This window comes from Thalassophryne amazonica, chromosome 23, assembly GCF_902500255.1.
Source record: "Thalassophryne amazonica chromosome 23, fThaAma1.1, whole genome shotgun sequence".
Lineage (NCBI taxonomy): Eukaryota > Metazoa > Chordata > Actinopteri > Batrachoidiformes > Batrachoididae > Thalassophryne > Thalassophryne amazonica.
The window spans coordinates 8,882,254-8,907,310 of record NC_047125.1 but is presented as its reverse complement, the minus strand read 5'-3'; the positions used below and the strand labels follow the sequence as shown (position 1 = coordinate 8,907,310).

At 41.9% G+C, this 25,057-nt stretch overlaps 1 protein-coding gene across 1 annotated transcript in view; it reads left to right on the top strand.

Annotated features, from left to right (window-relative positions):
* Window positions 1-25,057, top strand: part of sorcs2 (sortilin-related VPS10 domain containing receptor 2) — a gene marked incomplete at its 5' end in the record, with an annotated part of 485,537 nt that overhangs the window by 250,809 nt on the left and 209,671 nt on the right. The window lies entirely within an intron of this gene.

The following is a 25,057-nucleotide window of genomic DNA, read 5'->3' as shown; positions in this document are numbered from 1 at the left end:
ACAATCTGCAATATGTTGACAAGGGTGATGGTGGATTGTTGAACCATACATGAATGTTACTCATGACTGGCATGTGATTCTGCCATTGATGGAAGATAAAGCAAAAATAATGAAGGCAAAATGTTTTAAAGCACATGTCCAGCCATTTCTTTTGTTGTTGTTGTTTGTTTTTTGTTTTGTTTTTTTTTTTTTGCTTTTTTTTTTAGCAAATATGTATTTTTGTACTTGTTACCAGGTTTTATGTACCTCAGTTGACTGGTATCACAATAAGATGTGCTGACGTATTGGATGGTAGATTGGGAAATTGTGTGTCAGATTTACTGTGTACAGAAAATGTAAAACAACTCACAGCTGTGAATCCAGCAAATTATTTTTCCATTCCATTTTATTCTACTTTGAGAAATTCTGTGATGCTTTTATTTGTGAATTTGCTCAGTGTTATTCCAGTTCCTCACACATATACTCTCTAGGCCATCTGTGCAACTCAGGCTAAAGTTGATGCCAACACCAAGAAGTGTGGCTCACAAGTGACCACTTGCTGAATTGTGAATGTGTGTAATTTGAATATTCATAAGAACTTTGAATTCATTGCATAACTAGCTAAAAATTTAGTTTTTTGGGGGGGACTGTGTTGTGTAGTTCTGCCCATCTCAGCTGATGTGATAATTTCTTTGTGATTTGCATGAAAAAGAACAACACCAAACTGTTCTGCAAGCACTTTTACTTGTCTGTACATCAAGTTAGGCTGAGGGAACCCTATAGTTACTTGTTCATGGGATGACACATTAGCACACCAGCGAGGATAAAAAAAAAAAAGCTAACCATTGGTGCTAATGTCCATTGTAACTGAAACCTGTCCATTTTCTCACAATTTGTTCCACATTTTCATGTAATTTAGGAAGTTGGAGGTCTATTAGAAAAGTATCCGACCTTATTATTTTTTCAAAAACCATGGATTTGAATCACGTGTGATTGCATCAGACAAGCTTGAACCCTCGTGTGCATGCATGAGTTTTTCCACACCTGTCGGTTGCGTCATTCACCTGTGAGCAGGCTTTGAGTGAGGAATGGTCCACCCCCTCTGCGGATTTTCATTGTCAGGAAATGGCGGAATGATTTGGGCTTTTTTTCCATCAGAATTTTTTCAGAAACTGTTAGAGACTGGCAGCTGGAAACCATTCGAAAAATTTATCTGGCTTTCGGTGAAAATTTTACGGGCTTCACAGAGAATAAGGACTGTTACTACAGCTTTAAGGACGGCTTTAAGGACGCTCAGCGCGCTGTGCTCCGTGTCGCCATCGAGAGCCACAAACCACTGGATCATTTCTAAATGGATGGCTCTGTGGAGCCGGGACCGTCGTGTGCACTTTCTCTGGTTATCACAAGAGCTGGACATCAACCATTTTCCGGCAGATTTCACTTTTAACAAGAGATTTTGTCATGGAAAGCCGAGCGGAGGCTTTGCGCATCACGACTGATTTGCTGATGGAGCAAGACAAAGGAACACCTCCGTTTTGGTCTCACAGGACGGCTTTGAGATGGCGTTCAGACAGCTGTCGGTGGTTTTTCCATCGAGTGATTATCTGAGAAATTGTGGATGTGCCTGGACATACCAGAACATGTCCCGTGAGGCTTCATCACGGCGTTGAACGCGCGGAATTCCTCCGCACGTCTGTCTCAATGTGCCGAAAATGTGCTGATGTCCACGTCTTTTCACAATTCCTGTGCTAGTCAGACGACGTCCCGGATAAAACAGCGTCCAGTTTGGAAATGAATGGCACATTCCACTGTTACAGGAGTTTTTGTCGTGGAAAGAGGAGAGGAGGCTTCGCGCGTCACAGCGGTGCCGCATGGCGCACAGTTTACGACATGGCTGGGGGAGCAATGAGTCGCCATGCCACCCAGCCCCCTCTCCCACTGGCAGAAGGTACAGAACAGTAGGCCACTTAAGGGGTGGTTTCACCCTCCGATCACAAAACCGTGTCCGCTAGCTGAGAAGATTCATGAAAACAGCCCTGTGCCCATCCAGAGTCAGCTGTTTGGGACATTTCCTCTTTCTCATTTAATGGTGGATTACCACATGGACTTATTACAGACTTTTTGAGCACTGATCTCTGTTGGATTCTATGTGGCACATTTCCCAAAGTAACAGAACAGTCCAACTCAAACTTATGGTACGTTCAGTTTTAAATCACCTCACAGCACATTTATGTTTCCTGTTCACATTCTTACTTTGCTGTGGAAGTGAACGTCTGTTCGTGCGCGCCATAGCAATGCACACACACAGGTGTCAATATCTGTTTCTGTGTGTTTTTAGGTGCAGTTCTTTGTTTAGTTAGGCACACTTTGCTGTTGACAAAGACATTGATTGATTTATATATTTGCTTGAAGTGAGCATGACTACCAATTTATTTTACATGGAACCCGACCTGAGAAAAAGCTCAAATTAGTAACGCCATCATGGTCGCTCACTTAAAGAATGCGTTAAGTGTGACCTGACTCTGTTTTCAAAAAATGGAAAGTTAATAGGTTTAATATTTTTGGAGAAACTATGGATATTAGCTGACAACACTGTTAATGGATGTTGATAATTGCATTCTGGACTCACATGTCATTCCAGCAGGGAGTGGTAAATCAACTATATATTAAAAGCATGCATGCATGCGTCATTTTATTTAATAAGTTCAATGTAAGTACATAATATAATTGTAAATGCGTTAAAAATTCCTGGATGACATAAAGTGAAAACACTTATTTCCATTGTGGTCCATTCAAAAATCTAATGACAGAATCAATCAATCAATTTTTTTATATAGCGGCAAATCACAACAAACAGTTGCCCCAAGGCGCTTTATATTGTAAGGCAAGGCCATACAATAATTATGTAAAACCCCAACGGTCAAAACGACCCCCTGTGAGCAAGCACTTGGCTACAGTGGGAAGGAAAAACTCCCTTTTAACAGGAAGAAACCTCCAGCAGAACCAGGCTCAGGGAGGGGCAGTCTTCTGCTGGGACTGGTTGGGGCTGAGGGAGAGAACCAGGAAAAAGACATGCTGTGGAGGGGAGCAGAGATCGATCACTAATGATTAAATGCAGAGTGGTGCATACAGAGCAAAAAGAGAAAGAAACAGTGCATCATGGGAACCCCCCAGCAGTCTACGTCTATAGCAGCATAACTAAGGGATGGTTCAGGGTCACCTGATCCAGCCCTAACTATAAGCTTTAGCAAAAAGGAAAGTTTTAAGCCTAATCTTAAAAGTAGAGAGGGTGTCTGTCTCCCTGATCTGAATTGGGAGCTGGTTCCACAGGAGAGGAGCCTGAAAGCTGAAGGCTCTGCCTCCCATTCTACTCTTACAAACCCTAGGAACTACAAGTAAGCCTGCAGTCTGAGAGCGAAGCGCTCTATTGGGGTGATATGGTACTACGAGGTCCCTAAGATAAGATGGGACCTGATTATTCAAAACCTTATAAGTAAGAAGAAGAATTTTAAATTCTATTCTAGAATTAACAGGAAGCCAATGAAGAGAGGCCAATATGGGTGAGATATGCTCTCTCCTTCTAGTCCCCGTCAGTACTCTAGCTGCAGCATTTTGAATTAACTGAAGGCTTTTTAGGGAACTTTTAGGACAACCTGATAATAATGAATTACAATAGTCCAGCCTAGAGGAAATAAATGCATGAATTAGTTTTTCAGCATCACTCTGAGACAAGACCTTTCTGATTTTAGAGATATTGCGTAAATGCAAAAAAGCAGTCCTACATATTTGTTTAATATGCGCTTTGAATGACATATCCTGATCAAAAATGACTCCAAGATTTCTCACAGTATTACTAGAGGTCAGGGTAATGCCATCCAGAGTAAGGATCTGGTTAGACACCATGTTTCTAAGATTTGTGGGGCCAAGTACAATAACTTCAGTTTTATCTGAGTTTAAAAGCAGGAAATTAGAGGTCATCCATGTCTTTATGTCTGTAAGACAATCCTGCAGTTTAGCTAATTGGTGTGTGTCCTCTGGCTTCATGGATAGATAAAGCTAGGTATCATCTGCGTAACAATGAAAATTCAAAGTAAGAATAAAATAAAATAATAATAATAATGTGTATATAATACCAAGAACATAAACAATTTCTAAATACATTAATACAGTAAATTAACATTAAAAAATTACAGTCGAGTTCTTCTAAAAATTGTTTTAGGTCTAAGGTCTAAGGTTCTAAAAACATTCTGGACTCACATGCCATTCCAACTCATTATAGAAACTTTGCATAATTTATTGCCACCCTTGAAAAATGTCAGCTACCTGTTTTATAAACACTACCTAATCTAGAGCCGATGGATCCCCATGAGCAACACCCTAGTCTTTTTTTTTATGGTGGCATGGTGACTAAAGCTGCGGTCCCACCGAATAATGAAGGATGAAGAAGCAGCCACGCACCTGTTTTTTTGTTTGTTTGTTTGTTTGTTTCGTGAGCTATCGTGGCAGTATAGTGGCTCAGAGTAGCTCTTAGAGGCATTATCTTCAGTTAACGAGGCTCCTCTCTGAGCGTGGCGCTAATTTCAAGATGTTCAAAATTTAGCAACAACAGCATGGCGCAGTTTGTGTTCGAGTTACTGCAACGGCTTAGAGGCATTCGCGTGGTGCGCACACAATTCCACCTGCTCTATGCGCTTGACTCTATATAAAATAATTATTTTGTAGTGGATTAATCATTTTCTGCCCAACCTTGGGTGCTGAAAACACCTCTAATCACTTCTAGAATCAGAGGACTGTTTCATCTGGACGCTCCCTTTTTCCCTCTCTTTCCTGCTCCATGTGGAATGTATTTTGAACAGCTTACGGTAATTATTTTTAATGTTTTTTATAGCTTCATAAAACAGTGCTTAGCTGTAAAGGTATGTCTGTATGTTGATGTCTGTTGTATGTAAAAGTATGTTGATTTAATATCTTGTTAATGGATCACATGACCTCCGCTGTGTGTGCGCACTGAGGCAAGACCTGAGAGGCTATTTTGTGAGCGGCTCTCCTCTTGTGCACACAATTCCACCTGCTCTGGGCGCCGGACTCTATATAAAATAATTATTTTGTAGCAGATTAATCAATTTCTGTCAAACCTTGGACGCTGAAAACACCTCTAATCACTTCTGGAATTAATGGATCACATGAGCTCCGCTGTGTGTGCGCACTGAGGCAGTGACTCATCATCACGCTTCAAACGAGCATTTAGGCAGAACACCAGCTCACAAAAGAGTTATATTTCAGTCAATATTGGACGAACACAAAGTTAAAATTTACGGCGACACTACCAGACCAAAATCTCTCATCAGCCGTTAAAATTTTTGTTGGGAAAGTGTAGTGACACGGACCCACAACAGGGGGCGCAAATGAACGGTCAATAGATGAGCCAAAATATAACAATTTAATGTTGTGAATGTGCACAACGAACATACAGACAATCACAGAATATCATAACAGTCAATACACAGAGGTGACGTGTGTGCAGGCTCGAGGATAGAAGACGTCTGTCCTGAGAAGAGCCGGAACCACACGATTTCCGCCACCCCAGAACCTGGTGAATACTGGAGCCGCCAAGTCCCGAATTCCCAGGTGATCACCGTCTCCGACTGTCGGATCTGGTACTGCTGGCGAAGAACAAAGACAGTCAAGTGTGGGTGTGTGTACACCCAGTAACAACAATGGTGGGAATGCCACCTCCACCTCTCACTCAACACGTTGCAGTGGTCTCAGAGGAAAAGGAGCGCCGTCATGCACAGCCTCCACCAAAACGACCGGTTCTCCTGCAAACACTCACAATCACAGATTTATAAATCTCAAAAAAAGGCTGAGAGTAGTACCTCCTATGAAGTATGATATCTCGGCAACGAGGTGGAGATGACGTCTGGTCTTTATGGAGTGAGATGATGTTGAGTAGATGGGTGACAGCTGTCAAGAGGTAATGAGCGACAGCTGTCACCCCCGGCTGTGTCCATGGCGGCAGCGCCCTCTCGTGCCTGAAGCCCGCACTTCAGGCAGGGCGCCCTCTGGTGGTGGGCCAGCAGTACCTCCTCTTCTGGCGGCCCACACAATTTTCACCGAAAACCAGCTGAATTTATCGAATGGTGTTCACTCAGTTGTGCCTTAGTTTTTAAAAAAAATTTTTATCAAACAAAGCAGCAGTCTCTGAGCCATTCCTAAACAATGAAAAAATCGACGAGAAGGTGGACGACTCCTCACTCAAAGACTGCCCACAGGCGAATGACGTAACCGACAGGCATGAAAAAACTCTCGCATGCCCACAAGGGTTCAAGCATGTCTGATGTAATCACACGTGATTCAAATCCATATGGTTTTTGAAAAAAATAATAAGGTCGGATACTTTTCTAATAGACCTCGTATATATATATATCTATGTATATATATATATCTATATATATATATATATATATAAAATGATCCACAGGTGTATATAATAAAACAGCCACCTCATTCTATATGCTGAACGGCACCGCGCGCAAAAGAGCACTTTTGCAGAAATAAACAGACAAACACAAAGTCAAAAGTGGAATCATGTTGTAAAAATGATTGTGTTTAAAGCCAGGGAAAAAATAAAGCCATCAAGCCATGGATGAAATGGAAAGGAAGCACAGAGGCGGCTGTCCATGAAAGGACAACAGCAGTGCGCGCGCAAAAGAGCGATTTTGCAGAAATAAATGGACAAACATAAAGTTTTGTGTGTTTAAAGCCGCAGAAGAAAAGCCAGAGAGCCGCGGAGCCAGCGAGGAGCACAGAGGCAGCTCTCCAGGAACCCGTGGTTCGCGTCTAGCTGGTCTGGTGCATTACAGGTGGACAGCAGCCTGGCGCACAGCGCACAACTGCGGAACTGTGCTGCAGTGTGTATTTTTGGACTGCGTTAAAAAAAACAAAAAGAAGGGACATCTTTGACATCACACTTTGAAGGGACCAGGTGTGCGAGGGCTGGAGGTTTGGACCAAACTCATGCCTAAACGTGCGCCAACATGGCGTTATCATGGCACTACGTGGCTTAGTGTGGCTGATGCGAGCCATTCGAGGCTGTAATGACAGGTCGGTCGTGGCTCACTAGAGGCTGCTACGCGGCACATGCAGGGTACAGAGAGGCACATAGTGGCACCTTCATAGTGGATACGTGATAGATCAAAATGTGGGTCATTCTTCGAATAATCACCCCACACCCATGCGTGGCTCCTTCTTCAGCCTTCATTATTCGGTGGGACCGAGGCTAGTGGTTTGCTTTGCACCTGGTCCTTTTGTGTGGCGTTTGTATGTTCTCCCTGTGTTTGCGTAGACTTATCCCACTTCCAAAGACATGTAAATTAGGTGAATTGGGAACCCTAAAATTGACTCTAGGTGTGCATGCGTGAATGTGTGTATTTGTGGCCCTACGTCTTATCCAGGGTGAGCCCCACCTCACACCCTATGATTGTCGGGATAGGCTTCCAACCCACCACAACGCTTGATTGGAGTAAGCAGCTATAGAAAGTATAGTCAAGAGAGGCAGCAGTAAATTAGCTTCCTGGGAAAACTGTGTGTCTGTGATGAGATGAAAGTATGAGTTTTTTTACTTGCCATCATTCAACTCTTTAATCCAGGATTTCATTTTTACATCTATCACTTGCAGAATAAATACATTCCCATTTCTTAAAATCAGTCTGCATATGTTGAGAAATATGTTTTGTTGTTAAAAATCTTGTTCACTTTCCCAAAACTACTTTCATCCAGCCAATTATGTACTCTATATCTGTTCAAATCAATTATACCAACCGTGTAAGTGCCTTCCACGCTGTGGTGAAATGAATTTGCTAATGGGTTCTTGTTTCCACGCAGACGGTATCAGACCACTCCACAGCTATTTAGGTCATTGTCCACGCTGATGTTGATGGTTGAGTCCATTTCAGGTATATCTTGTAGACTGGTTCAATTGGTTGTGATCACATTTAAAGTTAGAAATGCACAGTTCTTTGAAAGATATTAAAAGGCATCAGGGCACCACTTAATTTACTGAGAACTGTTCTCACTGTGCTCAGAGAGGTCTCTTGGGGAGGGATACAGCATGTTATGACTCTGACACTGTACATGTTCAATCAAAAACTGATGGATGGATGTTAATTAAATCTTGTATGTAGTCTGGGTTTTGTTACTGACGACTTTACAGGCATATTTATGCCTTTGCTCATAATTTCTAATGTTCTGCAGGGATGTTTTCTGGCTCCAGCACTGCATGGACTGGTTGTTGAGTAGGTTTGGAGAAACCTGCTGTCAAAGCCACCAAGACACCCATGACAGCTCTGAAAGAGTTATAGGCTTCTGTGGGTGTGAGTGGAGAAACTGGTAATGGTGCAACATTTGTCTGTTGCATTCACATGCACAATTTCAGATTGAGGTGGAAGTGAGAAGGATTGTAAAACAGGAAAATGGATCAAGTCGAGGCTCAGTCTTCCCATGTGCCATCTGGCAAACTGCAACTGAAATTTCACATGATGACGAAACAGACAAAGGTGCATTATGCAAATTTGTCCAAACCACAACTACAGAAACTTAAAACTCCTTCAGAGTTGTCTGTTGGCTGTCTTTGTATTCCAGACCCAGTAACCACAGATTTGGACAATCTTTGCAGCACTGTGCAGTTCATAGATACACACATCCATGTTCTTTTGCAATATGCAAATAAATTGATGCAGCATATCATCGTGTAACATATGGCCAGCTTTCGACTTGGCTGCCAGATTTGCTCTGATGGCAACATGTTTTATACTGCTTAATTTAACACTTTGTTGACTGAAATGTGTTGTGGTTTGAGGATTGTACAGCATTGCGTGTGTGTGTGTGTGTGTGTGTGTGTGTGTGTGTGTGTGTGTGTGTGTGTGTGTGTGTGTGTGTGTGTGTGTGTGTGTGTGTGTCAGAAAGATATGTATGCTCATCACATTGGATGATCTCTGTCACTGGTGATGAGTGGCAATTGAATTTTACCAAGTGAAGCCGACAGGTTGGTCGAGGAGTGTGTGTTGCAGGAGAGGTTCCTGCCAACTTAACGCTTTTAATTGTATCAGTCAGGGCCTGGATGGAGGTCATTCTGCTGTAAGCTGCTGTTTCTCTTCGTTTCTGTCTGTCTGCATCCAGTTGGCTTCCTTTGTTTCTTCTTTTGTGATTCGTTTTAACATAGCCACAAATTACATTATTTGCTTAATTTCTGTATTTTCTTAATGTTATGTAGTGTCTTGTTTTTCAGATTTTAAGAAGTTAGACTTTGAATATACAACCCCTGGCAAAAATTATGGAATCACCGGCCTCGGAGGATGTTCATTCAGTTGTTTAATTTTGTAGAAAAAAAGCAGATCAAAGACATGACACAAAACTAAAGTCATTTCAAATGGCAACTTTCTGGCTTTAAGAAACACTATAAGAAATCAGGAAAAATAATTGTGGCAGTCAGTAACGGTTACTTTTTTAGACCAAGCAGAGGGGAAAAAAAATATGGACTCACTCAATTCTGAGGAATAAATTATGGAATCACCCTGTAAATTTTCATCCCCAAAACTAACACCTGCATCATATCAGATCTGCTCATTTAGTCTGCATCTAAAAAGGAGTGATCACACCTTGGAGAGCTGTTGCACCAAGTGGACTGACATGAATCATGGCTCCAACACGAGAGATGTCGGTTGAAACAAAGGAGAGGATTATCAAACTCTTAAAAGAGGGTAAATCATCACGCAATGTTGCAAAAGATGTTGGTTGTTCACAGTCAGCTGTGTCTAAACTCTGGACCAAATACAAACAACATGGGAAGGTTGTTAAAGGCAAACATACTGGTAGACCAAGGAAGACATCAAAGTGTCAAGACAGAAAACTTAAAGCAATATGTCTCAAAAATAGAAAATGCACAACAAAACAAATGAGGAACGAATGGGAGGAAACTGGAGTCAACGTCTGTGACCGAACTGTAAGAAACCGCCTAAAGGAAATGGGATTTACATACAGAAAAGCTAAACGAAAGCCATCATTAACACCTAAACAGCAAAAAACAAGGTTACAATGGGCTAAGGAAAAGCAATCGTGGACTGTGGATGACTGGATGAAAGTCATATTCAGTGATGAATCTCGAATCTGCATTGGGCAAGGTGATGATGCTGGAACTTTTGTTTGGTGCTGTTCCAATGAGATTTATAAAGATGACTGCCTGAAGAGAACATGTAAATTTCCACAGTCATTGATGATATGGGGCTGCATGTCAGGTAAAGGCACTGGGGAGATGGCTGTCATTACATCATCAATAAATGCACAAGTTTACGTTGATATTTTGGACACTTTTCTTATCCCATCAATTGAAAGGATGTTTGGGGATGATGAAATCATTTTTCAAGATGATAATGCATCTTGCCATAGAGCAAAAACTTTGAAAACATTCCTTGCAAAAAGACACATAGGGTCAATGTCATGGCCTGCAAATAGTCCGGATCTTAATCCAACTGAAAATCTTTGGAAGTTGAAGAAAATGGTCCATGACAAGGCTCCAACCTGCAAAGCTGATCTGGCAACATCAATCAGAGAAAGTTGGAGCCAGATTGGTGAAGAGTACTGTTTGTCACTCATTAAGTCCATGCCTCAGAGACTGCAAGTTGTTATAAAAGCCAGAGGTGGTACACCAAAATACTAGTGATGTGTTGGAGCGTTCTTTTGTTTTTCATGATTCCATAATTTTTTCCTCAGAATTGAGTGATTCCATTTTTTTTTCCCTCTGCTTGGTCTAAAAAAGTAACCATTACTGACTGCCACCATTTTTTTTCCTGATTTCTTATAGTGTTTCTTAAAGCCAGAAAGTTGCCATTTGAAATGACTTTAGTTTTGTGTCATGTCTGTGATCTGCTTTTTTTTCTACAAAATTAAACAACTGAATGAACATCCTCCGAGGCCGGTGATTCCATAATTTTTGCCAGGGGTTGTACACTGAACAAAAATATAAACACAACACTTTTGCTCAAAGATCTAAAACATTTTCTATACACATTAAAAGACCTGTTTCTCTCAAATTTTCTTCACAAATCTGTCTAAATCTGTGTTAGTAAGAACTTGGCCTTTGTCGAGATAATCCATCCCACCTCACAAGTGTGGCATATCAAGATGCTGAGATAGCATGATTATTCCAAAGGTGGGGCTTAGGCTGGCCTGGATGTCCCTGCATAGAGGCATTGCAGTATGCAGATTACAGCTTGTCAGTTTGCAATTATTCTGATTGACAAACACAGAAATTAGTAAGAAAAAAATTGGTTGGTATGCACATGTCATAAATCTAATTTTGCACATGCACTTATTTTATGCAGTGTAAGAATATTCCTGTGCACATATTGATGAATGAGGCCTGTTGGCTCTGAAAAATGGACTATGAATACAAATGGCCATATTTCCTGAATGGCTAATGCAATATTTTTGTTAGATCTCTTTAAGCTGATTCCACACTATACTGCACTACTGTCTGTTATTTTAACTCCAATGTTGTGGTGTCAAGCAGCAAAAGGAAAATGTCTTTCACTGTCCAACTACTAATGGGCCTCACTTTCTGTGAAAATGGAACTGAAGCCAAAGGCGGATATTACCTTTTATATTTGAGTTTGTTGATGATGAAAACTCAATCTTGGTGTCAGTGAGTTTTATTTATAAGGGATGTTCATTAAAATTTCACTTGACCCACTTCCCATGAAACTGGCACAGTAATTAGTCTTTCTCCACATAGGTACTACCAGGCATGACACACTTGTCCTGTTTCTTTATGCACCTCGCCTGCTTCACAAGCCAAAACTTGACCTCAGAAATAAGCATTTCATCATCTGGGAAGTGCTTTCCCTTCAAAAATGACTTCATGATTAGAGAGAGGTGGAAGTCAGACGGTGTGAAGTCGAGAAAGTAACTGGGGTGAGGAAGGATTAGCCCCAGGTCCTTGCTTCCTTCTGGGCAGCATGCGAGTTGTGAACCGGGATGTTACCTCTCTGGAAGCAGACAACTTTGGTAAGCATGCCACACCTGTTGGGCTTGATGGCCTCCCACAATTTCTGCAGCAGTATGTCCCAGCAATTGTGGTATACTTTGCTAGGAAATCCGTCATCTCTACTCTGTGTGAATCCCAAAAGACCATGAGCATGGCCTTGCCCAACGAGGGGTTGGACACATGACTTCTTTGGAGATGATGAGTCATAATGCTTCCATTGCATTCACTGTGTTTTAGTCTCTGAGTGATAGTGTTGTTTCCCATGTTTCATCCTGCATGATTAATCTGTCGTAGAAATTCTTCTGGTTTCTTGGCACATGTCCAAAAGAGCTTTACCTTCTCAAGGTAAATCCTAGAGATATATGGCTTGGACTTGGCTAAGAGGTGAAGTTGGAAGAATATTGTTCGAACAAAAGCATTGATCTGCTTATCAAGTTTAAAATGGCTGTCAAAAATCACCCCAAGGTTCTTCACACAGGAGGGAATGTTGGAAACCAGGAGACCCAGAACATCAGCTGTGGAAGTGCTCCCCCCAAACAGAGTAACCTCTATCTTGGATTAATTAAGATTTAGTAGATTAGCACTCATCCAAGATTTGAGCTCACTCAAACAATCCAATAATGGCTGCACTGGATCATTACAACCTTAGTGGCAGGTAAATCTGGACATCATCGGCAAAGCAACGGAAAGATATTTGGCATTTTCGAAAGATACCACCTAGAGGCGACATATACAAAAGGAAAAGAATAGGACCTAGAATGGAGCCTTAAGGGACTCCACAGGTCAGTGGGGCCACATCTGAAGAAAACTGGCCCAGCTGCACAAAAAAGCTCCGCTCTATGAGGTAAGAGTTGAACCAGGTGAGAGCAGAGCCTGTAATGCCCACACACTGCTCGAGACGATGCAGCAGACTCGTATGGTCCACTGTGTCAAAGACAGCTAATAAGTCAAAAGCATCAGGATGGCAGGACAACCTGAGTCAGCAGCTAAAATCAAATCATTAAAAACTCTCAGTAGAGCGATTTCAGTGCTATGTCTGGGTTTCAAGCCAGACTGAAACTTTTCATAGATGTCATGCTGGGCTAAAAATGACTGCAACTGGATGTAGACTGCACTCTCCAACACACACATAGGCCAAGAATTCGGCAGGATGGATGGATCACCATTCTTCTTTTGAATTAAAGGTTTCACCACAGCATGTTTAAAAGCTAAAGTCACACAACCAGAGGTAAGACTGGTGTTAAAAAGCAGCAAAAGAGTGGCCCCCACTGAATCAAAAACTTCTCTGAGGAGACGACGTGGAATGATGTCCAAAGACCAATTTGTAGGACATGTCATCTTGACACCTTGGGCTAATTTGGAAACAGTTATGTGGCAATCCTCCAAAATGGTGACTTCCACTTGTCTACATCAATCCACTGATGTTTGACCACACTTGATCCAACAGGGCCAGTGCTCCACTGCATCATATGATCATCATAAGTCTCTTTCATCTTGTGTGCAGCCTCTGAAGTACATGAACCTGATGACCCCTGTGCAGTCATCTAGCTCCATTATCACACCTTACTCCACCTTAGCACCTGTAAGAGAAACAAGTATGAGTTTAGAGCCAAACAACAGTGACATAAAATGTTGTCAATTAAAACAATTCCAGGTTACAGCAAATGAAATAAACAACTGAAGCCAGAGGAAAGTAAGTCGTTTCTCTCATGGATCAATCTAAACACTATTTCTGATGTAATTTACTGCCTCACTTCACAAGCACAGGAAATTAAATTTGAAGAATGAATAATGACATGTACTTTTGCCAATTAAGTTAAAATAAACAACGATGAAGAATGAAAGAATGAAACTGTAGTATTGTGTGTCTGCAGATTGTCTGGTTCTCTTTTCATATTAGTGGTCATCTCGTTTAACAAGTGATTCCATGAAAAATTCCTGTATTGATCCTAATCCTATTTTGAATTCTAATCCAATTACATTTTTTCCACAAATCTAATTGGTTAATCATGTGAGATATCAGGCTGTATAATATCGGTGTAACTGTGGCAAAATATTCTACAGTTTCACATTTGCATGTATTAGCCGCGCCCTGACCGGTTTTCTGACGAAATGTCATTCCTGTCGAATATCATTCCCATCCTCCACGGAGGACGCAACTGAACACGCATGCGCAGTATTGTCGGGATGCGGAACTATCGATTTATACGACAAGATGCACAAATACAACAGAACACCGGCTGCACGCGCTGCTAGCTGTTAGCGCTGTTAGCTGAGAGCAAGAGAAAGTCATGTACCGCCTCCTCTGCCGAAATGGGTGAATTTAAGATACCTTGCGAACGTATCAATGTTGATTTCAATACAGAATTACCGTTTCACATTTGATGGATTTTCACATTTGGTGGATTACTCCGCACCCTGTCCGCTGTTGGAGCAACGCTGCCTCACGGTAAGCCTCGCCGACCGAATTACCTACAGAAAAATAAACTGTGCAAACCATGGAATTGGATTAGAATGGGAATAACCCTGTTGTGTCTGATCATTTGTGACATTGAATTTCTGCAGATCATCGTGAACACATCATGATGCCTAAATACACACTACATTTTCTCCCACACAGTTGCCCAAATTCATATTAGCTTGAATAAGCAGTTAAACAAGTACCTAATTAAATGGCCAGTGAATATATTTGAGGTTTGCTCACATCACAATTTCCTTTTCTCTATATTTCAAGGTTTTTTTTTTTCATGAAATAAAGCACTTCAGCTCTGTTTAAACAGTGATATATGAGTATTCACACGGAGATATCACAGCTGTGACTGCAGTGAAGGTTCTCAATTTTTATTCATATCACTTGTGTATTAAACCTGTCATGATATTATTGTTTTTTCTTAAGAGCTGACGTAACATGTGAATTTCTCCTCTGTGAGATCAATAAAGTTTATCTTCATGTTTATTAAGGATTTTTTATGCCAGCAAGAGTTGCCATAGAGAGCAGTGCTCCATGACTTATATATTTATATCATGCTTTCATGCTCCAAGAGCTTTACAGTGATGCCTCACATTCACTTATTCAAACTCACACGCACACACACTGATGTTATGGTACTGCCATGCAAGGTGCTCACAAGTGTTAACCATCAGCCACCTCCTGTACATGGATGACATCAAGCTGTATGTATGTATGAGCATAGTTCTGCCTAATTACAAATTAGACATAATTTAAGCAAGACCTGTTCTGACATTCTGTTGTCAGATTATTCCAATAAATCTAATCAACCTTTAATTAAAAAATTAAGTCATTGAGCATGATATGAATTGTGACCACGAATGCTTTCTACACTGAAGGCATAAACACAAGCACACATTGCTTCTTAAGTGTTAGGAAATACAACGCCAATTCCAGTGAAGTTGGGACATTGTGTGAAATGTAAATAAAAACAGAATATATTGATTTGCAAATCATCTTCAACCTATATTCAATTGAATACACCACAAAGACAAGATATTTAATGTTCAAACTGATAGACTTTTTTGTTTTTGTGCAAATATTTGATCATTTTGAAATGGATACCTGCAACACATTTCAAAAAAGCTGGGACAGGGGCAACAAAAAATTGGGTAAGTTGATGAATGCTCAAAGAACACCTGTTTGGAACATTCCACAGGTGAACAGGTTAATTGGAAACAGGTGAGTGTCATGACTGGGTATAAAAGGAGCATCCCCAAAAGGCTCAGCCATTCACAAGCAAAGATGGGGTGAGGATCACCACTTTGTGAACAACTGTGTGGAAAAAATAGTCTATCAGTTTAAGAACAATGTTTCTCAATGTTCCGTTGCAAGCAATTTAGGGATTCCATCATCTACAGTCCATAATATAATCAGAAGATTCAGAGAATCTGGAGACCTTTCTATACATAAGTGGCAAAGCCGAAAACAAACATTGAATGCCTGTGACCTTTGATCCCTCCAGCGGCATTACATTAACAACTGACATCATTATGTAAAGGATCTTACCGGTTGGGGTCAGGAACACTTCAGAAAACCACTGTCAGTTAACACAGTTCGTCACGACATCTTCAAGTGCAATGCTTGAAGATGCAAAGCGAAAGCCATACATCAACAACATCCAGAAACGCCGCTGCCTTCTCTGGGCACGAGCTCATTTGAAATGGACTGACGCAAAGTGGAAAAATGTGCTGTGGTCTGATGAGTCCACATTTCAATTTTTTTTTTTTTTTTTTTTTTTTTTTTGGAAATCATGGACATTGTGTCCTCCAGACAAGAGGAAAAGACCATCCAGATTGTTACCAGCGCAACATTCAAAAGCCAGTATCTGTGATGGTATGGGGGTGTGTTAGTACCCATGGCATGGGCAACTTTAAACATCTGTGATGGCACCATTAATGCTGAAAGGTACATCCAGGTTTTGGAGCAACACATGCTGCCATCCAAGCAACGTCTTTTTCAGGGACGTTCCTGCTTATTTCAGCAAGACAATTCCAAGCCACATTCTGCACGTGTTACAACAGCGTGGCTTTGTAGTAAAAGAGTGCGGGTACTAGACTGGCCTGCCTGCAGTCCAGATCTGTCGCCCATTGAAAATGTGTGGTGCATTATGAAGCGCAAAATACGACAACAGAGACCCCGGGCTGTTGAACAACTGAAGTCGTACATCAAGCAAGAATGGGAAAGAATTTCACCCTCAAAGCTTCAATAATTAGTGTCCTCAGTTCCCAAATGCTTATTGAGTGTTGTTAGAAGGAAAGGTGATGTAACACAGTGGTAAACATATCACTGTCCCAGCTTTTTTGAAACGTGTTGCAGGCATCCATTTAAAAATTAGCAAATATTTGCACAAAAACAATAAAGTTTATCAGTTTGAACATTAAATATCTTGTGTTTGTGGTGTATTCAACTGAATATAGGTTGAGGAGGACTTGCAAATCATTGTATTCTGTTTTTGTTTACATTTTACATAACCAAATTTCATCAGAATTGGAGTTGTAGTGTAAATGAGGATTGAGGGCCTAATGGAACCAGTTTAATCCTTGGGATTATTCAGGGGTGTTTTGTAGGCATGTCATGAAATCACCCAGACAGATTGTCATCTGTCTTCCACTTTAATGGCTGAGATGTGCTGAATCCTGGTCCATTGCTATTCAGAGGATAAACACAGGAGTGCAGGGCTGTGAAAACTCCGCGGATCCACGGGATTCTGCGGATTTCATCATGGGGAGGGGGGTGGGGTGTTAGTGATGTACTCTTTAATCGTGAACATCACTGAGTTTTTAAAATGCTTATCACAAAGCATTCTCTTTTTTTACGACATCATGTAAGTTTTATAAGTCCGCGTACACTGATCTGTGTGTTACAGATGCAAATCAGTTTCCTCAGATCCGCGGAGTTTCGCGGAAAGAAAAATGCCACTCAAAGCGTAGCTGTTATGACAGTTGTCGTAAAGCAGGACTGGTTGGTTGCTGCAGCGACGCTGTGTGGCTCCTGTGCGACGCCACAGCTAAACTTAGCATGTGGACATCCCAAACTTTTAGAGCTTTCAAGTTTTTAAAAGAAGATTTGTGCAGCATGTCTGTGTCACGGACCGACGTCGCACAGAGAGAAGATGGCGATAAAGACTGTTTAAAAAGTCTTATAAGGACAAGAATCCGTGGAATCGTCGCTGGCTTCATCAACACACCTGAAAGATAAATGAAACGGGAAAAGTGAACTGTGCCCTCTCAGGAAACATGGTAAGAATTTTTCTCTCCCTGGAAAATAAACATTCTGCTGTTGAAACTGGATTTTAGACAAGCTTATGTGACTTTTTTCACTAATCTAGACTTTCTTTCATTGTAAAAAAGACATTGTGGCTTTGAATGGATTTAGGCTGCATGAATTTACACAACAATATGTGACTTTTTACTACAACCTGATTTTCCAAATATTCTACAAGCTTTAGCTGTGGTTTTTGAAATGCTGTAACAGTCTTTTCAGTCTTCATAAATTTCATGTAGTTTAATTGTTCTGAGTTGATACATAATTTGGTTTACAATTAAAAGGAAAATCATTCCAGGTCCTACTTCCACGTCATATTCTGTTATTTCAACATCATCATTGACAGGTCAAATAAAAGGTTGAATGTAGGATCATTTAAATATCCACTACGGTAATTTTGAGATTTGTTCTTCCAGGAGATGCTGAAAAAGTATCATTAAAATTTAATTCTGGGGCCCCACAGGGCCCTAGACCCCAGCTCCTGGAGAGCTGTACCCCCCTCCCCCCAGACCCCCTGCAAATTTTCCTCGGATTTCACAATTTTCATTTCACAGCCCTGAGGAGTGAGTGGTTTACTGCTGATGAAAGAGAATTGCTGCACAAGGCACAATGCATGGAAGCCACAGTCAGAGAGAAGTGATGTATGTGATTTTAATGTTAATTTTTGTTTCCAATTAAATTTCAATGTCCTATGTGCTTTTGTGTGTGGCTGAGCACAGAGTGTATGTGAGTCACGAATCCGCTTCCATAAGACGTGTCAGTGTAGCTCTTGAACAGTGTTTATTAGCACTGCAGTTTAGACTTGGTTTTTGGTGGTCTAAGCCCAGATTTCTACATACTCTTCTGTCTGACATCTGTGAATGGAGCTGATAGACACTATTCAAGTCAGTTTCCTTTTCCACTTGCTCCGTGGCAGTACATATTTCAGTTGCGTCCCACTTGTGGCAGTAAGTAAAACTGTGCAGACAGTACTAGGCAGAAGGACCATTTTGGATGGACGTCGGAGCAGAAACATAATTCAAAGTGCAGCTTTAAATGATCTACATCTGGTGTGCCCATCCAGTCGATTGCGATCAACCGGTCGATCGCGGGCTGAGTTCCAGTCAATCGCATAAAAAAAAAAATCTGTCACTGGACTCGAGAGGATTTAGTGCTGCTATAACAGGCTGATGCAGCAGATGGCAGCAATGCACCAACAAGGATGCCGGCGGCCGTTAAACTCCAGAGTAGAACAACTCTTCTTCTCTGGTGGATAAAAAAAATTATAATTTTCATCTTGTATTATTTTTTCATTTATTCTAATGGAAAATCCATCTGTCTTATCTGCTATGTAAATGTGGCTTTACTGAAGAAAGGGAATTTGGAGCGGCATTTCAGACGATTCAAAAGAAATACAATGCTAACTTCTAATGCTAACCCGCCTAAATCCCCTCTGCTCGCTCAAAAAGTCGAGGAATTGAAAAAACCGGTGAGCAGCACAATGATTCATGGTCCATAAATATGAAGAGTGATGAATGTGGCGAACAAGATTGCAGTGTTCTGTTCGGGCCAGGAGTCTGAGGATGCATATATTCTGTTCGTAGATGGAGGAGACACACATCTGCTGCACACCGACGTTAGGTGGCTCAGCAGAGGTAAATTTCTGGACGGCTGGACTGACTGGTTGCGCAGGACATCACAGGAGTGTACAGGAGGCCTGAAAAAAAAAACACTTGTGTGCCATGGTGGCTGTTGTGTCACTGTATTACATTACTAAGCCATATATATTGATTTATAACATAAAACTGTCAAAAGGGGTAATAAATATAAGCATAAAGATGATTGAATATATCATCAGAGCAGTACATTGATAAGTCCGCATGAACACCGCACAGATCGCTGCTGCATCCATGTACCATCAGAAATTACAGCATGCTTGCTTGGATTGTTTTATGTGAGTGGGGGGGTCTGCTTCACTGGGCTCAGGCACCTTATATAGGCCAGAATTAATCTTTTGTGTGGATACAATGAATTCTTTTTTTTTTTACCAAAAGTAAAACAAAAACCACACTCCTGCCACAAGCATCTGCTGAGTTTGAAACAAGTTTTTTGTTGTTTCAAACTCAGCAGATGCTTGTGGTAGAAGCGTGTTTTTTGTTTGTTGTTGTTAAATATATCATATAGCAGATGAACACACTGATATTTGAGAAGTGAAATGAAGTTTCTAGTATTTACAGAAAGTGTATGCAGGTGCTCCAGTGTAAAGTGTGAAAGGCCCCAGTGTATGCAGGTGCATACATTTCGGCACCCTTGTCTTTTTATTGATTTGAATACATTTAGCACTAATTATTGGAACACAAAATTGGTTTGGTAAGCTTACTGACCCATGACCTCCATACACAGGTAAATCCAATCATGACAAAGGGTATTTAAGGTGGCCATTTGCAAATGTTTCCCCACATTGCATCTCTTCTAATGAGTGGGAACATGGAAGCCTCTAAACAACTCTCAAATCACCTGAAAACAAAGATTGTTCAACATCATGGTTTAGGGGAAAGATACAAAAAGCTATCTCAGAGATGTCAGCTGTCAGTTTCCACTGTGAGGAACATAGTGAGGAAATGGAAGGCCACAGGCATAGTACTAGTTAAGGCCCGAAGTGGCAGGCCAAAAAAAAATCTCACAAGCTGAAGCGAAGGATGGTGAGAACAGTCATATTCAACCCACAAACCTGCTCCAAAGACCTACAACATGATATTGCTGCAGATAGTGTCTCTGTGCATCGTTCAACTATACAGTGCACTTTGCACAAAGAGATGCTTATGATGCTGTAAAGTTTGGGCACCCCTGATAATTTTTATGATTTTCCTTTATAAATCATTGGTTGTCTGGAATCAGGAATTTCAGTTAAATGTATCATAAATATAAATACGAGGTCTGTTAGAAAAGTATCGGATCTTATTTTTTTTTCAAAAACCTGATGGATTTGAATCACGTGTGCTTGCGTGAGCCAACCTTGAACCTTCGTGCGCATGCGTGAATTTTTTCACGCCTGTCGATTGCGTCAGTTGCTGGTAAGCAGCGTTTGTATGAGGTTGTGTGTAGTGATCTCGGATTTTAATTGCAAGGAAAATGACGGAATGCGTGCAGCAGCGCCGCATCAAATTTAGCCAGAAACTGGGCGACAGCCAAGTGGAAACCATATGGAAGATTCAGACGACTTTCAGTGAGGATGTTCTGGGCATCACACAGATTAAAGAGTGGTACAGCCGGTTTAAAGACAGCCTCACAATGGTGGAGAGCGAGCCACGCTCTGGTCAGCCATCAACATGCTGAAATGACCAGCTCATTGCCAAAGTGAACGCTGTGGTGATGCGGGACCGTCATGTGACTATCCGAAAAATTGCAGAAGAGGTGGACATCCGCACTTTTTCAGCACATTCCATTGTGAACATTTGGCCATGAAAAGAGTTGCAGCGAAATTCGTGCCGCTGCTGACGGCGGAGCAAAAGCGCCTTTGTGTTGAAGCCTCACAGGACATGCTGGACTCCGAAAAATGATGCCCACCTCTTCCACAATTTCTCAGATAGTCACACGACTGAAAAGCCACTGAAAGCCGTCTGAATCTTCCGAATGGTTTCCACCTGGCTGTCGCTCAGTTTCTGGCAAAATTTGATGCGGTGCTGCTGCACTCGTTCCGTTATTTTCATTGCAATGAAAATCCAACAAGAGCACTACACACGTCCTCACACAAAGGCTGCTTGCCAGCAAATGATGCAATCGACAGGCGTGAAAATATTCACGCATGCGCACGAGGGTTCAAGGTTGGCTCACGCAAGCACACTTGATTCAAATCCATCAGGTTTTTGAAAAAAAAAAAAAACGGTCTGATACTTTTCTAACAGACCTCGTATATCATATTATGTTGTGCTGTAAATCCTACACACTTGATTTCACTTCTCAAATATCACTGTGTTTGTCTGCTATATTATATACACTCAACAAAAATATAAATGCAACACTTTTGGTTTTGCTCCCATTTTGTATGAGATGAACTCAAAGATCTAAAACTTTTTCCACATACACAATATCACCATTTCCCTCAAATATTGTTCACAAACCAGTCTAAATCTGTGATAGTGAGCACTTCTCCTTTGCTGATATAATCCATCCCACCTCACAGATGTTCCATATCAAGATGCTGATTAGACACCATGATTAGTGCACAGGTGTGTCTTAGAGTGCCCACAATAAAAGGCCACTCTGAAAGGTGCAGTTTTATCACACAGCACAATGCCACAGATGTCGCAAGATTTGAGGGAGCATGCAGTTGGCATGCTGACAGAAGGAATGTCAACCAGAGCTGTTGCTCGTGTATTGAATGTTCATTTCTCTACCATAAGCCGTCTCCAAAGGCGTTTTAGAGAATTTGGCAGTACATCCAACCAGCCTCACAACCGCAGACCACATGTAACCACACCAGCCCAGGACCTCCACATCCAGCATGTTCACCTCCAAGATCGTCTGAGACCAGCCACTCGGACAGCTGCTGAAACAATCGGTTTGCATAACCAAAGAATTTCTGCACAAACTGTCAGAAACCGTCTCAGGGAAGCTCATCTGCATGCTCGTCGTCCTCATTGGGGTCTCGACCTGACTCCAGTTCGTCGTCGTAACCGACTTGAGTGGGCAAATGCTCACATTCGCTGGCGTTTGGCACGTTGGAAAGGTGTTCTCTTCACGGATGAATCCCGGTTCACACTGTCCAGGGCAGATGGCAGACAGCGTGTGTGGAGTCGTGTGGGTGAGCGGTTCTCTGATGTCAATGTTGTGGATAGAGTGGCCCATGGTGGCGGTGGGGTTATGGTATGGGCAGGCATCTGTTATGGATGAAGAACACAGGTGCATTTTATTGATGGCATTTTGAATGCATAGAGATACTGTGACGAGATCCTGAGGCCCATTGTTGTGCCATACATCCAAGAACATCACATCATGTTGCAGCAGGATAATGCATGGCCCCATGTTGCAAGGATCTGTGCACAATTCTTGGAAGCTGAAAATGTCCCAGTTCTTCCATGGCCGGCATACTCACCGGACATGTCACCCATTGAGCATGTTTGGGATGCTCTGGACCGGCGTATACGACAGCGCGTACCAGTTCCTGCCAATATCCAGCAACTTCGCACAGCCATTGAAGAGGAGTGGACCAACATTCCACAGGCCACAATTGACAACCTGATCAACTCTATGCGAAGGAGATGTGTTGCACTGCATGAGGCAAATGGTGGTCACACCAGATACTGACTGGGATCTCCCCCCCCCCCCCCAATAAAACAAAACTGCACCTTTCAGAGTGGCCTTTGAAAAACCAAAAGTGTTGCGTTTATATTTTTGTTGAGTGTATTTAACTGAAATTGCTGATCCAGACAACCAATGATTTATAAAGGAAAATCATGAAAATCACCAGGGGTGCCCAAACTTTTGCATGCAACTGTATATATATATATATATATATATATATATCCCACCATTATCAGCTTCAGCAATAAAGCAATAAACATGTTTTTAATATATTACTGTATATAATAATTTCTTGGATACAGTAATTGCTGAGAGCATCTTTATGTCTTCTCCTTCCCTTTGCTTTTCCCCTCATCTTTACTTGGCAGAGGAAAGCAATTTTGAAAAAGTAAAGAGAGCTTTCCTGAGGTCTGATCACTGTCTCCATCTCCTAATGGAGAGCTTAGACACCCGTCTATCATTGACAGCTTGGAAGAGATACGGACAACGAGAGTGGCAGACAATTATCGGAAGAGGGAAGATGGAGAAATCCATCAGTGAGATTGAGACTGACACAGAGAGGAGACATCTAAGGAAAACATGTCATGAAGAGAAAATTTAAAGTAGAGTGAAAATAATACACCACATTCTATGTCACTTACAGCTACAATAACATCAATGATTCCCCCCTCCCCCTTCAGTGAGTTCGCAAACAACATTTGCCAAAAATACAATAGCTGTGTGTGTGTGTGTGTGTGTGTGTGTGTGTGTGTGTGTGTGTGTGTGTGTGTGTGTGTGTGTGTGTGTGTGTGTGTGTGTGTGTGTGTGTGTCGGGGGGCTTATGCCTCTGTCCATTGCCTAATGGGCAGTACACAGAACCTTTATCCACTCTCTGTGGGTGGTGAGCCCACAGTACACATGGAAGTGACGCCACATTGTTTGCCGAGCTCCACCATGCCACCTCCATGTCTCATCCATGGAAGGCACTCCCGAGAGCTGATGCTGATACTCCAGTCAGCACAGCTCTCAGTATTGCTGAAGCACACAAGCCATGTTAAGGTGTTGATTCAGGGAGTGGTTCAAACCAGTCTACATGTATTTGGTGGACTTGGAAAAGGGCCTACAAATGGGTCCCCCATGGTGTCTTGTAGGAAGTACTGTGCTGTCACAACTTGATTTAGCCTGCGTATGCCGGCAGCCCTGTTTCCACCGAGTGGTTCAGGTCAGTACTACACAGTATGGTGCGGGTCAGAAACAGAATAATTTAACGTTATTTTATTTTGTGTTGGTGGATTATTTTCATCATCACAAGAATGCTGATGAGTCGACTGATGGCTGTTGTAAACGCTACCCTGAATGAATGAAGTGCTGTGAGTCTTTAAACTTTTAAAGCGCCAGTCACATTCAGACTGCAGCTGGCGCTTTGATGGGCCCCCCTGTCTGACTGACTAGGTGGGGGCATTCTAACAGCTCTGAATGATCAGATGGGGGAACGGATCAAAGCATCTGTCGCAGTCTGATTGTGACCGGCACTTTAAAAGTTTAAAGAGTCACAGTGCTTCATTCATTCATGGCAGACCTGGGGACAAGGTTGATCAGACCAGGGGACTGATCAAAGTTCTGTCTGATTGGTTCCCCACATCTGACTGATCAGATGGGAGAAACCGATCAAAGCACCACTCGTGACCGTACACTGGCATCTTCTGACCATTTCATAGTGTGAGTTGAATTTTGAACTCATGTAAGTTTCCGTCTGACAGGGCAAAGATAGCTTACGTCATCACTCACCTGACTGGTCATGCTTTGGCATGGGCAACAGCTGAGTGGGGTTGCCAATCTGCCACCTATGCCTCTCTTCCGGCATTTATGTCAGCCCTGCAATTGGTCTTCCAACACATCTCTCTGGCACAAGAAGTAGCTTGATCCCTGATGAGGCTGAGGCAGGGCGGACACCAAGTCGCTGACTATACTGTGGACCTCCGCATTCTGGCAGCCAGGAG